This window comes from Chamaea fasciata, unplaced genomic scaffold (genome assembly GCF_029207755.1).
Source record: "Chamaea fasciata isolate MVZ Bird 193981 ecotype frontalis unplaced genomic scaffold, bChaFas1.0.hap1 SCAF_1, whole genome shotgun sequence".
NCBI lineage: Eukaryota > Metazoa > Chordata > Aves > Passeriformes > Sylviidae > Chamaea > Chamaea fasciata.
The window spans coordinates 77,889,234-77,907,304 of NW_027094086.1; positions in this window are offsets into that span (position 1 = coordinate 77,889,234).

Sequence of the window (18,071 nt, forward strand, 5' to 3'; positions counted from 1 at the left end):
AAAATATAGCAAGATAGCATCCCTGTTGGAAAAGTTGAATTTTGTGTTATCATCTTTCTCAAAATAAAGTGTTAATGATTCCTCTTATGAACTTCTAGCATATGAAACAAACTTAGACAATCTGCTTTCTCAAGAACAGAAGAAAACTATTTCATATATATTAAAAAGAATAAAATTAAGACAGCAACATTAACATTTTTTTCCATTCTACCATTGGGTCAGTGACTTTTAGAACTTTTCAAGAGTCTTGAAAAAGTACAATAACATTTGTCTAAATACGTAGGGAAATCTTCAGAGTAAAGTCTCAGTAAGTCAGACTTCACTGTCAAAATTTTCCTGATTAAGGAACTGATGATTTTTCCTGGTATGAGTATCAGTACATCTTCACGTTAATAATGGAAACTGTTTTATATCCATAAGAGTATACAGGTGTATATATGAAAATTTTAACAGTACTTTCAGTATATTACAAGCACATGTTCACATATATAGTACATATATATACACATATATATATATATATATATATAAGTTTAAAGCAGAATAAAATACCTACAAGTTATTACCAAAATAGGCAATATAAAATAACAGCTAGGTTATAAAAACACATGCTCAAGCCAATTTCCAACACAGACTGGTGTTATGTTGGCAACTGTTTCACAAAAGCTTAAAACGCAATGTGCAATTGCACAAACCATGGATGCAAAATTATTTTGTAGCAAAGCCAGCTTGCATGCCGTTTTACAGTCTAGAACAAGGTGTATAAAGGTAAAGAAGAATCTATCAGAAACTTTTACCCATTGGAGTTTAGATTACATATAGTATGTAGAGATGATATTGGTTACCATAGGAAAACAAACAAACAAAACAAAACCAGAAAACAAAAAACAATAAATAAATAAATAAATAAATAAATAAATAAAAACAACCCCTCTTGTTTCTAGATAAAATCGATGGTCTTTAGGACTGGCCCAGATCAGGAAGCTTTAAAAGAGAAAATTTGAAACAGATTTAAACATATATTTAGTATACACTCAGACTTTTTCACTTTATTTATCCAGCGTACTAACAGTTTGGAAAACCAGAAAAATCCTCTAGCTGTAATAAAATATGCTTTTTTTTCCATCATCTATTTCTTCTTCTCTTTGGTATATTTGGTGGATAAAAATGTGAAAACCACAATGTGCAATACTTTAATAAGAATGAATACCGTATTAATAATTGTACTATTTACCTTCCAGTTGTGAGCCAGCTCACATTACAGAGATTCAACTTATTCCTGAGCCCCTTGTTGAATGACAACAAATGCTGAAACTGCCTGCCTTGGACCCTTCTGCAGTGGTGGGTAAATATCAAATAGATTTTAATTATGACTCATTGTATCATGAAATCCACTGTTTAACTACTCCAGTCCTGTGTGAATTTTAGTACACAATGTTTAAGTCAGCACACATAGCACTCTGGTGCTGTCAAGAGAAAAAAAAGAAATCCACTAAAATTCAAGCCAAGGTATATCAATACATGAGATAAGGAGAATATGAAAGTCATTTTCTCATATCTGAAATGCATATTACTGGCAAAGAAGTAGCAAACTTATTACAGCTTGCCTATTCCATTATATATATATATATGTTCTGTATGTATATATATTCTGTATGTATATATATTCTCTTTCGCTTCATTAATGATAAATGTCATGAGTATACACACTAACTCACTAAGCAGCATGAGTATCTGGCAAAGCAGACAAATAACTAAAGCAGTTTTGTTGAGTAATGCAAAGGTTTTATGCAACTAGGAAAAGTTTCATCCACTGCAGAAATAATTGAATGTCTAAATTGTGGGTTTGCTTGGGTTTTTTTGTTGTTTTTTTTTTTTTTTTTTTTTTTTTTTTTTTTTTTTTTTTTTTTGTTTTGTTTTGTTTTGTTTTGTTTTGTTTTGGGGGGGTACTTGCTATTGTAATCATTTCTTACTTATCAGAGCAAGAATTTTCTGTGTAAATGGGTGATTTCTATGAATACTGTCATCCTTTGAATATGTCATCTTTTGAAGACCTGGAGAAGAAGACAAGACTGCACTCTTCTTCAGAAAATAGCTCTGAAAAGCCATAATATATTGAGTACTTATCTGTTCCTGTTTGAATCTGTTTCTTCTAACATTTTCTGAAACTATTATATTATATCTTCAATAAGGATACAAAACAAAACTGATATTATTTTGCCATATTTCCTTTACCTGGCTCCACAATGAATTAAATGACAATATTTAGGCCCCTCATTTATTGCCCAAATGCCTATTATTGACTTTGAGGTGTCTCATGTGGGGAACAAGGTCTAGAACCCTCCAGAAAAAGAAAGCTTATAAATCACTGCAATTTATATAGAGAATGTTACATAAAATGCCTTCTCCAGACACAAAAGATGGCATTCAAGGAAATAATTTACAAGAAAATATGAATACATTCATTAGTTCATTTTTATGATTTTTTCAACCTTCACTGATGCCTTTGAAGAAAGCACATAAGTTTTGAATGATTGTTCTGAAACAGAAAAAGAAAAGTCCTTTTTTTGCTCATATTTTTGATCAACAGGAAGTACTTGCCAATACAGTGCTTCCTATTCAGTCACAGAGAAGAGAAAAGCTTTAATTCTCATTTGTCCTTGAAGTTAAGAGGAGGATCATGTCCATGTCTTGAAATTAAAATGAGAAAAAACCCCAAGAAGCTGAAAAATCCCAGAATACTCAGGGAGTTTGCGTACATGCAAAGCAGAAAGCTTTTTTAAAAAAAAAATAATAAAAAAATGAAACTTCTTGGTTCAGGAACTACAAGACATAGCTGTAAGCTTCCATGACCCTTTCACAAACTCTTGAATTATGGCTACGAAGCATGAGAAGAAAATGAAAATGTTGATCAAGTTGCCAGTCAAACTTTGGCAATAATTATGCAGAATTAACTCCAACACGTGCCAGATTCTATAATCCCATTGTTATTCTGAAATAATCTAGCTGTAAAACCTACACTTCTAAGTCATGCAAACAAGTCTTCAGAAACATTATGTCTCATTGTTCAAGTACTTCCCTCCCTAAGCAATGTTTTCATTTCCTGTGCTTCACACACAGCTAAAACACAGTATTTTTGGATGTATGGATTGTGTGTCTCTTGCGCAGAGAAGACTTTACATATTTGTGCAGGATATACATTTCTGGGATACCTATAGGATATAAGATCAAATACTTGACTGTAAATTCATGTGGATAGACAACTTAGAGAAAATAAAACCCCAGAATGTTCTGACACTTACTTAGAGGTCAGTGAATCAGTGAACCTCAAATCAATTAAAATTTGGTGAGCTGTAATGTTCAAACCATCAGCACTTAAACATTCAGGAAAGTGTCTGCATTACAGGAAAGTTATTATTCAGCCAGCACTTGTCACGTCTGATAAATGGCCACCCCTTTTGGCTTACTGAAATGCATTACCACAGGCTATAGCTAATATTACCAGACTGAAACTGGTAAAGTTTGTGGCCTACATGGGAGAAAAAAGGTGACATGCATTTCTTTGTACAAAGTAACAAAGTGAGAAGTAATAATCATTCACATACTTTACACATTCTATATAGAGACAAATACACCAATATTTCTTAACTATATGAATAATTACCACTAAGTAAATGAATAACGTTTTTAGAATTCTGTTATATACTGCTACAACTCTTCATTATGACTTCACTGTCTCACACACTCAGTTTTATGAGATGTGAAAAATGATGTAGCTGCATCTTATTAAATTAAATTAGACACCACATGCAGTTTAAGCAATTGCTGTAATTACTCTGTAATTTCTAAAATATGTATAATAGGAATACACAAATGATATAAAGTTCATTTTTATGTAAACAGAGTAATTAATACAGAAATCTCAAACTCTCCTGACTGTCTAAAACAATATGTTTGCAAACTTTAGGAAGGGCTGGCACAGTGCCTTCAAAGACTTTAGAAGAAATTGGGTAATCAGCTTTCAGCATAATAAACATATGCATACAGCATACAAATGGAATTTAATGTGTATTATATAACAAACATTCTAGGATATGAAGCTATGATTCACCATTTGTTTTCTCTCTGGATAATAAAGACTAATTGTATCTGTGCTCATTTGAATTGGAAAAAAGCCAAAAATTTCACCATTAGAATGCAAAATGTTGGAGGTGGCTTCTACCACACCTGTGTTTTATTTTGATGGTCAAACTTTTACCATACACGGTTCAAGCTGGACAAAATTTCAGAGATAAAAGGTAAGATTCAGTGTATGAGGTACTACTGAGCTTTTCCATTACTTCAGAGGCAACATCACCGTTACCTTCACCAATTATGTGTTACACCAATTTAAAACCGTCCAGTGCAATAGGAAGTCAAAGCATTAGTGTATATTAGAAGGCAAATGACAGCTATTTATAAGGGAATTTGTGTACTAAGGCCAAAGAAACTATAAAAGTGATAGATACAAAAGGAACAATACAAAAATCTCTTCTGTATTTTATATTGTGGGGTGCTATTCACATATTGTATAGGTTCATTTGAATAAACACTGTGTTGCATATTGCAAGTGAAATCCCACTTGTCATTACTTAGTCAACCATGTTACTGAGTGTTAATGTGGAAACACAAAGATTATCCTGCATCTGTATTTTTTTTTTTTTTTGTTAGCTTTTAATAAGTCTTTCCCAGGAATCCAGACTATTGGAGTTGTGGATTTTTTCTAGCCATTGAAGCATTTTGAGGGAAAAGACAGCAGTTTAGACTCATTTTGTAATGATTTTTTTCATCCTGGCCTAGAGAATATTCATAGTGCTCATTTGTGCTGATCTCCCATGACTACATTAGGACCAACAGTCCTAGATACTGCAGGGCAATTGTTTTTTAACTTCCTTAGTAGAGACTAAGGGACATTCACAACAGGAAATTCTTTTATGTTTGCTCAACAAACTCTTCTTGGTTTTCAATATAATACATCTTTCAAGAATTCATTGTTATAAAGAAATTTTCCTAGAGTAAAATGCAGAGAAACCTAGAACCAGTTACAGAACAACTTGACTAATATTCTGCATTTCTATAACTCAATTAGTGACAGATAAGCTGTATAGAAAAAAATACAGTATGTGAAACTTTCCACAAAAATCTTTCTATAAAGGAAAAACTTCATGAAATCTAGAAAAAAGATTCTGTAGTTTATTTCTGGTATGAATGCTCTTTTCAGGAAGAAGTACTTTATAATCACTCCCGCCTGATAATCTGGTAGAAACCAGATTCCTGAAATCTCATGATTATATTTGCTTGCACTATTTCAATTCAGAAGAGTGTCCTCCACAGACACGCATCTTATTTATGAGCATTGTCTGTTGCAGTACAAGGGTTGTACACCAAACAGAAAAATAATCATCTTTATTCTAATTTTATAAGTGTAAACCATGTAACACATGCAAAATTTAACCAAACAACTTGTTAAAACTCACACAAGATGTGTGTAGCAGAGCCAAATCTAAGACAATCGAGTTGCAAATCAGTGCCTTAAATAGAATATGAAAGACAACTTTCAGATGTCTCATTGTTAGAGATCCAGCTGTAACACACAGGATCTCCACTGATGTTGATCCTGGTTTCCTTGTTACTTGGTTTACCAATTCAACTAATCGTTCAAGGGAAAAGAAAGACAAAAAAATTCAAACTAATCACCTACTTATTTCTGCAATCATATATACCAACTGTATTAAATTCTACATAAAATTCTGTGACAGTTTCCAGAAAACTACCCATGCTTTGTAATGAGTTAAGCACAACATGAAACTATTTTAAGGGATGTTTAAGGTTAAAATCTAAAAATAGAACTAAACAACTACATAGCATTTTGTCTTTAACAACCTCTAAAAAGGAAGTTAAGTGTAATTAGATCTGTAATTCATGATAAAAAAGAAGTGACTTGCCCAAGACTCAGGAAAAAAGTCAATGGAACAGTATCCCACTCCAATGGCCTCTCAAGAAATATAAAAATAGGGCAAGTTTTGTTCTGATGGACAAGTGATAATTATCTGAATGGGAACAAGCTACTTTTACCCGAAACCTTTTGTGCTTTTGTTCTTTATTGATATATTCTTTATGTTCCTTATGTTCTTATGTTCTTTATTGACATCAGACTAACCCTCCATTGGAATAGATTCTGATTTGCTTCTGGCAGAGGACAAAAGCACAGAAAGTAGTCAGAGGAAAACAAAAATAAAAAAAGGAAGCTAATACATTTTGATCTTACAGCATCAGCTTTGAAAAGACTTTTCTTTCTGGATCATCCGTGTTAATTCAGTACTACATGACTACAAAACAATGGTTAAATCTGTAGGAAGAAGCTTGTCAACATTTGCAGGGTACTTGAGGGTTTTACTAGAGGGTTTTATCTAAGCACTCAAAACAAATCCCTCAACCTAAGTGCTTTTTTTCCTGTTTTCCAAAAGAGACAGTGATAGACTGTTTGAGACTCCTTGTAGTCTGCAGGAAAACAAAACAGTTAGAACATCTTAATTCACTAATATTCAGGTAAAGGTTTTGCATGGTTTTCTATTAATCTTCCTCTAAAAAAACCCACACTGGTAACTGCTCAATACATGTTGGTCGGTATTGAACAATGCAGAAGCATGGTTGAGTTGCTATGAAAATCTATAGCCAGTGGGCTTAAATTCATCTAACATCCCATAACAAGACAAAGTATGCACACAGACCACAGTCCCACAGCTGGATTTTAAACAAATAGCAATCCATTAGAGTGGGATTTTTTTCCCTCAAAATACTACAAACTTCTCATAGATTTCAGACAGCCTGAGGACAAGCAAGGTTGCTTGCCAATTTATAGCTAAGTTTATACCTGTAAGGTACCACGGGGCTCTAAGACTCAAATGAATATCCATTCCCTTTATGCTGCACTTGGGCTTTTGAGACCCATGCCCTCCAGGTGCATTAATGCTGCCTGAGACTCATTAATATGGCAAGACAAGAATTTTAAGTCATGGGCTGTGAGATGTTTCACTCCTTTTAGGATTCTAACAGGTAGTTTCACTAAAGGTCTCTGTACCGTTAATTCTGTAGTACTCAATAGAAATACACAACAAAAAAAATAGTAGAGACAAATTCATGTCACACAATAAAGGCAATTCCAAGCACAATAGCAAAAAAGAATAAGAATCCATCCAAGGCAGGAACAAGTTGAGTGTTAACACTTACAGGTAACTTCTCAGCAATTCACTTTCATCCAGTACTGTTCTCCTTTCTTGCTTGTTCCTACTGATACACATCAACTGCTTATTTATTTTCAAAACAAAAATGGTTTATATTCTGTTCTTCCTCTAAACCTTTGGCAGCAGATTTCTTACTCGGTTTCATTAGGCATCTCACTGGCATAAAATCATCTAGAGAGAACATGAGTCCTTTATGAAAGAGAGAAAATTAATTAACTGAACTGTTACCATTACAAGAAACTGAACACCTTCTGCAGGATTCCAGGCTTTATTTTCCTTTCTAACCAGTTCAGGAGAGCAGAAGCACAGGAACCATAACACTCAGCAAAGAATTCACAAAAAGGTAGACAAGATATTAAAATTCCAGCAAAATATTTACTGACTTCAGAGTCCAAATTAGCTGAATGACCTGCTAGCTCCAATGGATTTCAAACGTTGCCCTTAAATATACCTTGACTCTATGCAAAATCAGGAATCTTATCAAGACTTTATGTATTTACTCAACTTGTGTCTTCAGAAGTCTTGTAGATTTTGGTTTTGGAAGAGAATATTCACTTGAGGATCTTAGAAGAGAACTAAATACCATTCCAGCCATTTGGGAATTTACAGTAGGAAGGTTATTAATGCAGCTGAAGGACAGAACATATATGTTGAATAACAAAGGCAGATGTAGCAAAAGGAATGTTTTACTTCTTGGCATACACCATCATAAATGCATAAGTATGACCTCCATACGTATCAAGTCTTTTCCACAGAAAAATATAGGATGGGTGAAAAACCATTAGCTAAAGTACAGCTAATTTCAAAGAAAAATAAAATTGTTCAGGCTCTCGTTTGCTCTACCAATTTTCTTGATAAACAACCCTGTAGTACAACATGCTTTATAATATCTTCTTTTCCTCTCAGACAAAATTCTTTAATAATGCAGTACATGGTCTTGGTGCTTTCTTTCTGTGAGCTATCAAAAGCCTTTTTTGTAAAAACAAATCTGAAGACCACAGCAACAATAAATTTAATGATGATGTAGGTGAGAGATAATCACAAATGAAAGGAAATGATGTTTTAACTAAGAAAATTTAAAAAGGAGAAAATAATAAAACCCAAAAACCAACCCCAAACACAAAATCCAAAATCCTCTAAAACACAAAACAAAACAAAAAACCCCAAACAACTCCCCCCTCCTAAATAAAACTAATCTCCCATCCCCCCCTCCCCAAGTCCCCTCTTCTTTCCAGTTTAATGACTTTTTGAAAAAAATAAATAGATAAATAAATAAATAAATAAATAAATAAATAAACGTGGATTTTTTTTGTAATGCTTTTGATCTTACTAACAGGACATCTTCCACTGTCTAAGAGAAGCCAGAACACAAGTAATACTAATCACGTGTTGAGTTCCATTCCTTGTTTTGTCTTCTCACACCCTTTTTTTCCTGAGACAGTACAGGCAGTATGCAAGTTATGGATGTACTGAATCATTATCTACTCTTAATTATCCCTTTGGCGACAACACAGCTACTGAAATTGTGACCAATGCCTCTGTATCATACAGAGGATTCAGAAGAGATGCCATGGATCAGAAATCTCTTTCCACATAATTGAATCACTTTCAAAACTGTTTTTGAAGCAGGATGAGTTTATTTTCATAGTAAGAGAAATTAAAATTTGTCAGTTTCACATTTGGCAGTAGAGTTTACAGGCCAAAAACTCAGGGTCTCACAGTGTTTGTTCTGCATCCTTCATCTGGAAATTGCAATTCCTTCAGCCCAGAGCTCTGTCTGTGCACATGCCATGTGCAGGAAAAGTGCTACTCATCATCCGCTGAAAAAATGTTCTTATATCATAGAATCAGAGAATATTTTAGGTTGGAAGGGACTTTTAAAGATCATGTAGTTCAAATTTCCCTGCAATGAACAGGAACATCTTCAATTGGATCACCTTGCTTAGAGCAGCATCCAGCTGGTCTTGAACACTTCCAGAGATGGGACATCCACAATTTCTCCAAGCAGTTTGTTCCAGTGTCTCACCACCGTCATTGTAAAAACATTCTTCCCTATATCTAGTCTAGCCCTCCTTTAGATAAAACCATTAGCCCTTATCCTATCATAACAGCCCCTGCTAAAAAATTTGTTCCCATCTTTTTTTTTAAGCCCCCTTCAGATACTGAAAGGCTGCTATAAGACCTCAGCAGAGCTTTCTCTTCTCCAAGATAAACAGCTCCAACTCTTTCAGCCTTTCCTCACAGGAGGATCATTTTCATGGTCCTCCTCTGAACCCATTCCAACAGGTTCATGTCTTTCCTGTGCTGAGTGTGCATTAACTGATGCTTTTACCCTTGCTAAGGAAAACTAATCTCATTTCTGCTCAACTGACTATCATGCACCACACATTTAAAGAGACTGCTCAAGAACACAGACAAATGGCCACAGGATAACACTACTGTATTAAAAAAAATTAACTTTTTATGTTCTTGTTTAAAATATGCTTGTGATTCACACAGCTGTAGCAACCATAACATTCACAGCCAGCAAAATGAATCTCATGTATCAAGGTAATGATCAAACCCTTAGGTTGATATATAATACCCTCCAGTGTCTTGAGAAATTAGTAGCACATCACTGTGCAAAATATATACATGTAGTAGGCAGAAGCTTGCATGCATAAAATACAAGAAACTTAGTTTTAAAGCTATGTAGGAGAGAAATTTTCTCCAGAAAAGAAAACACTGACAAACGTAGGTTAATACACTAAAAAAATGTATGTTAATGACTAGTTACTGCTTCCTTTAAAATTTAAAAACAAAATACCAAACAATAGACTTTTCTTCTATTTCTTCTATGAATTAATATTCTAATTTTATGAGATTTGTTAAAGAAGCATTTCTACACCAAAGTCTTCATACTGGTAAAGAAATTTAAAATTTCTCTAAATAAGGATGTGACTCTAATATTATCTATGCAAGAATGTTCTTTGTCTGGAGTTTCTAAATATCATCATAAACACTTTCTCTTCAGTTTCTGCCACTCTCTCTTCTCCCATACATTCAGCTACAGAATCAATCAGCCATTTGCTAGGATAACTGTTTCCCCATGAAAGCAGAACAGGCAGCATGATCCATAATTGCCCTGAATATGAGGGATGACAGGCGACAACTGGAAATGAGGAAAAGAGAAAGGAATGTGAAAATATAGGCCATGTGGGAAAGTAGGAAGCCCTGGGAGTCAGTCACTAGAGGCATCAAGGAGAAGGGAGTGGCCAAGCTCAAGGCTTCAGGGTTAGTGTTGATGCTTTCAAATGTAATTTTCTTTTTTTTTCTTCAAAAACTGTACTCATACTACATTATTGATGCATGTAAATAAAAAAGAAGCATTCTATAAACATATAACTTTGTATGTATCTTAGAAAATGTACTCAGATATCATACACATTCCTTGGAGCCTTTGCTGGTCTTTATAATGCTGCTCCCTTATGAGAAACAATGAAAAGCTTGTTTTACAGGAGATGTGAAAGCAAAGAAACCTCTGTAGTTGTTTGTATAAATTTTTATCTAACACCAGATATTTGAGCAAGCAAGTACAGAAAAGGAGAGATGATGCTGAATGCAGACACTTTTAGGGAAAATCTTGGAACTTTTTTCCATTGGAAAGCCTTTGTATAGTTCAGTAAGCAATGAGGGAGAAACTTCATTGTATCTGGAGAAACGTCATTGTGCTTGAATCAACAGACATTAATACAGTGCATTTCTCCCTCCCACACAATCATCTTGGCTGGAGTAACTCCCATTCAGAACTCCTTTGTCCTTTTCCTTTCATTTCTGGCTTTGACTAATTTCTTCTCTCTTTTCTTGTTTGAATGTTTATATTCAATTAAGGATTTTTCTGCTTTATTTATCAGCAGTGCTTGATCTAAATTACAAGAATAACCAACATATAATCCAGGGTCATTCAGAAAGTCTCATTAGCTTGTTGATTATTTGAGAGAAAGTTTCATCCCCATGTAAATAGAAATAGGTTCTTTACTCAGACAGACTAATGTTTAGTGCTCTGTGAATTATGTCATGCAACAATTAAACTCCTTAAAAGATACACAGCATATGACATTCGTATTATACAGACTGGTTATTATTGCCACAAAGGATAGGATAATTTTTTTTTTTTTCAATTTTTAAACTGTCACTGACTTTAGTATAATATAGCTTAGAATCTCAAATTCAGCACACAACAAAAAGATGGCAAAAAAAATACTCTTTTAGAATCCCTTCTTTGCGTGGGTTTCTTTATGTGCTAACAGTAACACACAAGATATTCACTACTGATGTTTCTAGAAGATTCATTTTGTCTTTTGAAGAATAAAGGTCAGGCCTAAGCTAGAAAAACAGACAAATGAATTGTCAATCCACTGAGAATATACCAGAGCAGAGGAAATATCAGGTGACAAGTTGACACTGTCAAGTCCTAGACTGGTATGATATTTACATAACCTACTTTATGCACACTTTAATTGGGCTTTTCATTTATGTCCTCTGAAATGTTGTGTTAGTTCCTGTGTAATCCTTCAGCATTTAGGGACTAAACCATTCAGTTTATGGGCTTAGATTTTACTCCTCATTACCCCTTTCTACTTTGAAAGTATAGAAAACTCTGACTGACTAGTAAAACAGAAGAGAAATAAAAGAGAAACCTTTCCCACTCTGCCTTAGCAGAGGAAGTTCTGCCCCAGTCTCTTCCCCAGTGTAATTTCAGAAATTCAATCGTTTTCCTGACTGGGGCAGCTATCTGTGCACAGTCTGTGTTCCCAAGAAAATGTCTTGATTTTGTCAGTCTGGGAACCTAGCTCTACTTCCACTGCCTGTTTTTAGCAGCCTTCCTGCACCTCCTGTGCTGTGTGCTCACTGCTTGGCTTGGCATTTCCCCGAAGGCTCTGCATAACTGCTGCCTGCAGCCCAACATGACTTGAACCTTTCTTTCTCTGAGCATGTTCCCCAGGCTACCTCTATCTCTCCATCCCTCAGGAGCATTTATCCAACCTTATCATTCTCTTTCATATTAATACCATACAGAAATGCACAGTACCATATAATAGATTATAAATTATTCTGTTCACAGGAGAGAAAAAAAGGTGAAACCTTTTTTAGAGTGGAATAAGCAATATACATTCACAGCTTGAATATGAACAAAGTAAAAACAAGTATCAAGTGTTTTTTGGTGGGTATGTGTGAATCTATTTCCAGTTGACACAGAGCTGTAGATTTTTAGTCACTGGATTACTTTAAACAATCAATGTTGATATCCCATATTGAATAAGATGAACAGCTAGCCAAGCAGTTTAGTCAGTCATTCAGTTCTGCACTTATTTGATTAAAAGAAAGATGCAGAGTGATCTCCCAGACACACAACATTAACCTTCAATCAATAACCACTTTAATGGTAGATGGACTCCTTTCTTTAGGCCTCTTCCAGTTGCATTACTGTGGAATTGCTATTTGGATAATGATTAATATGCTCAATACATCAAAGACTAATTCCTGTTTACACTGGAAGATGCAGTATTATATATTTCCATGCCACAGTCTCTGTCCTCTAGTCATGGACCTTGACAATGACAGGGTTTTGATTGCTTTCAGAATAGTCTACATGATAAACAGGGATTTTATACTTGTGGTAATCAGTAATGGAGAAAATGTTTATAATTCTGTAATTTCAAGGAACCTACTTATTTTCTGAGTTCACAGAAACAGCATTAGGGGGTGAACACATGGATAAAAGAAATGCAAATGTTAAGCCTTTTCCCCCATATATTTTTTTCTTATGCTTCTAATAAAGCAAGATTACAAAGGCAATTTATAAAAGGCTATGGTTTGGGTAAAAAAAGAACATTGTTCTTAGCTCATCTCTGTTGAAATAAAGTAGACACACATATTCAGAGGCTAAATAGATGTCCAGTTCATAGAAATACACCACATTTAAGAAAAAATAATTAAGCAACATGCACATTTGAGTGGCATTATAATATAAATAATGTATGACTAGGGTATGTTACCAAATTTTAGATTTCACTGGGACAAGTGGAACTTTTTCCCACTAAGATGTTGTAGGGTTATAATCTCCTTGACATTTTCTCTAAAACCTCATTCACTCAAATCTTTAGGGGAAAAACAAACAAACAAACAAACAAACAAACAAACAAACCATACAAGTGTTAGAAACAGATTTTATGTTTAACTAAAATGTTTCTGAGATAGTTAGAAGACCGTAACATTTTTTCATTTATATATAAACATTGAAAAAATTCTTTTGATAGGTCAACATATGAAAAATCTTCTAAACTAGTTTGAAAATCACTTCCTTTTTGTTTTTTGTTTGTTTGTTTGTTTTTAAGAAGAAAAAAAAATCCTTGCTTAAAAAGATATCTTTTCTTTTTTTTTTTTTTAAAAAAATGCTCCATCTGGCTAAGGCATCGATGGCTGTATTTTTAATGGCCAAATTGAGCCAATGGGATGCTGAGTCTTTGAGTGAGTGACCTTACTGCTTTCAGCACAGCCCTGTTTCAGAGACGAAAAGAAATGGTTTGACTGACATGACTTTGAGCTGAAGAAGAAAAATAAAAAATAAATAAGTTCCACAGTCAAGAACCATTCCCTTCAAATAGTCCTGTTTTCCTCCCTCACTAAAGCCAGAGTCACAACTCATGCGAGAGCATCTTGATCCAGGTTCTGCACTCATCGAGACAGAATGGAGAGGCCAGCTGCATGTAGGGAATATGCCTACACTGACTGCATGCAGAGAATACAAGGCCATATTTGCAGGCCACACATACATGATCTCTACTCAGTGCTTGAGCTCACCCAGATAGGGTGTCTTTAGTCAAGGCCATTCCAGGGACAGGACTCTCCAATACAAGCAGGCAGTAATCTCTTTTTCTAATTGGAGAGGAAGAATGCAACTGTGGCAACAAATCATTAAAACTCTTTAATGTCCATTCTGACAGACTTACGCTAAGAGTTTAGCTAGAAATCAGGTTTGATGCTGACACACCGTGTTTATGTCAGTGCTTTTCTGAGACACTAGGAATTTCACTCATGATACAAAGTTTCCAGGATATGGATATTATTGCCAGTAGTACCATCTCCCAAAGATCAGGATCCACATATTCAGCTCCAAAGTTTTGCAAAGTTTTACAAAGCTTGCCATAAATATTACCGTTTAAAAGCTGTTCATCATTGCAGAAATTAAGACTAATTGGCTTTTGACATCATTGGTGTCAAGATTTGTCCTTGAACAATTTACATATTGCACAGCCTTTTGAAGTCCACCATAAAATAAGTTGTTTCTGTCTCCTACTCTAAAATAGAAATAAAAACTAAAATGAAAACTAACTTTTCCACTAGCTGGACATCAAATGCATACCACTAAATTAGTATCTTGGATTAATTTTCTTATCATGAACTTTTTCATATGGGCTTTGTATTAAAAAAAATGCAAGGGGAACATGGAGGTGGAGAAAATAAAGAATTATCTCTTCTCTGTATTTTCAAACATTGTTGGACAACTACAAAAAACCATGATCATCGTTCTTTTGTAAGGAAAGTCAGGAAATAAGCTGACGTGCACAGAAAACTGCTGACAATGACAAGATCACACTTAGAAGTTAAGGAATAAGGGTTCTTATCTAATTATGGCTTATTCAGAATCAGAAAACAACATTTATTCATGGCTTTTAAAAATGGCTTATTTTGACAAAGAAAATGGACTTTATTCTAGGTCTGTCTGATTTTTAAAGGGATGTCACACAAAGAAAACAGATCAAAATGATGTTACTCTCACATAAAAGAAGATAGGAACACTACTGAAAAATAACTGATCTGGCTCAAGTTTCATGATAAAATATACTTTCTTACCCAAAGCCTTCCCCACCAAGCCTTCCTATTTCTTCCTTCTCTTTGGCCCAGTTTACGCATATTTTCAAGCCATAGGTGTCACAAATAGAAAATGGTGAATTGCAATTTCTTCCTTCACTTGCATTCGTCACTGGAACTTGTAATACTCACAGTGCATTTTGATCCTTTCTGTGATCCATACCTCCAAGATGGAAGGTTCACTGCTAACATCAGGGCATGACAGTCCAGTGGGAGCTCACTACCCAAGAGCTAGTGATCCAGGTTGTAAAGGAATTAAAGAGTCAAACTGCAGTGCAGTGCTCTTACCCTGTCCTTAGCTCGTAGGCAGTTCCTTAACAAAATGAAGAAAAGTGACAGAGACAGATGAGAACTCAATGTGACAACTGCTTTTAGAGGCAGGCTGAGCCAAAACAATTTGATGCAAGCAATATTATGATCAATAACACCTCCTAGGCTTGCTCATTCCATTATGTAAAAGTCTGTGTGATTCTACCTTTTTTTTTTTTCCTTCTTACTATTTTATTGCAATCAAAAATGTTTCAGACTAGTGACAGTGAACAATTTCTACTGCATTTATTTTTGGAGCAAACTGTCACTGCCACCCTAGTTCAGCTTCTGTTCACGCTCTGTAAAGTTTAATGATAATGCAAGACATTTAAGGTGTTCTCATTTGCAACAAACATTGGCTAGTCCAGTTCACTAAGGCTATTAGTAAGGGGGAAAAGATAATGGAATTTCCTGTATGCTTCAGGGAAAGAATAAGTACAGTAAAAGTATTTACAAAAAACAAAACAAAAACAAAACCAAGCTCTCAAACTAAGCTAAGTCACTGGATCAAACTGTAACTTTGAAAACTGAACGAATTATATCAGCATCTAAAAAAGTAACAGGAACTGTCACGCAATGTCACATTGCAAAATGCAAACTGTAACCTATTTAGCTAACACCCCTACAGAATACATCTTTTCAACATCACTCTTTTAGCAAAGCTTCTTTTTTAACAAATATCAGCTTATTAAATTTTGAGTACATCAGTAATTTTAGTAAAGTCAAAACAATTCAGGAAAACAATATAATTCTTGCAAACCTTGGGGGACACATCCTATTTTTTGTGAAGTCAACTGTTTACCATAATGCAGAATGTAATTTTAAATTTTATATTCACTGAAATATAGAAAAAATATATTTAAAATGAAATTTTTTCTTAATTAAGGAAATCTTCCTCTATGTCCATTGAAAGAACATCTATTTGAGAGTGAGATGCACTTGACAAACATTTCAGTTTTTGCACCATCAACACAGTTGACTGAAATCACCTGATGTTACCATAAGAGATCTACGTAAAGACTTTGTACTTAATTTATCTTTCTTTAGAATTGGGAGTTCTTGCTTTATATTGTGAACTGTGGTTGATTAGACACACTGGTAAATAATAGTTTTCTAATCCGCTGCAATTGCGATCAGTTTCACACTTGTTTGCCTCTTCATAAGTTAATAATAGAATTGCTATATTGTTTCTCACTATGTTGCCCAGATATTGGATCATGTAGTCAGAAAACCCTACTGAGATTACTGAATTTGATGATCTATTTTAGGCTTGGATAGGTGATGGAATATTGTCATGGAGATCAATAATTAACATGTTTATGTGTGATGTGTGCTTACCAATTGATGAAGGTAGAGCAAAGCAAAGCAATCTTACAGTACTAGTTTTGGAGGGAAAGCAGCAAAAAAGCATACATCTAAAACTGGCATAAACTGATTAGAGATTACTTTTTTCTGGCTTTATAAGTCTTTGTCAGGACAAAAGAAATCATTATTTTTATCTTAGTACTGCAATTTAAATGGCAAGAAACAATCAATGAAATTGCTGAGGCTGAGTCCATGCCAGGTTAGAAGCCTGCATTCTAATGCAGTCTATAAGATCTTTAAACCAGAGACATTGAGATAGCTCTAGTCTGAAAATAAAATCTCCATCAACTGACCTATAGATCTGGATCAATAATAATCTATCTAAGTATCTGTGCTGATCTTCATCAACAATTATTTTACCTTAAAAATAAAAAAAAATCTGATGGCACTTCTCTATTCCATATGGAAAGAGGCAGGAGTACTTGATTCATTTTAATTATTAAGGAATAATTCATGAGAAGAATAGTGCAATTCTGATAAAAGTAACAGTACCCTGTAAATCACATCTTTGTCTCTTAGATTTCCTGCTTGGAGGATATGTAGATTGCTGATGTCTTCATTCTTTAATGGACAGGAAAATGTAAACCAATTTTTCCTCTTTTTAGCTTCCCTGAAGTATCTAGAGGATTTGGGTTAAATAAAAAAATACTATCACTGGCAGTGCTTACTGTCTCTGTTGCAATCTATGACAAGACTGATATGTTCTCATTGATAGACTTCAAAATGTATTTGCAAAGGAAGAATAATTCACTTGAAATATTTTAATATGGCCCTTCAGGGGAGATGAAAATCAATATTCTGCACATATTTATGCATATTTACAAGAGCTATCTGGAAAAAAAAAAAAAAGATTTTTTTTTTTTTTTACAATTACAGATGACACAAAGTCATGGACATGTTAATTATAAGTGGAGGTTATTTTACAAACAAATTAACATTCTTAGGTAAACAAGGTACACTTGAGATACATATATGCCTATATAATTTGCTATATCCTATATGTGCAAATTAAGAAAACTAGTGAAGAAAAGGAGTGAGTACTCTAAACTCTATGGGTAGCATTTAAGAGAGGGTAACCAGATGATTCGTGCATACTGTATAATGAAATAATGGAAAAAAAACCAACCCTTGCCTCAGATGTACCTGAGTAAAGGGAAGATCTGCTAAAATTCCAGATGAAATATGGCCTGTATAAAGCTA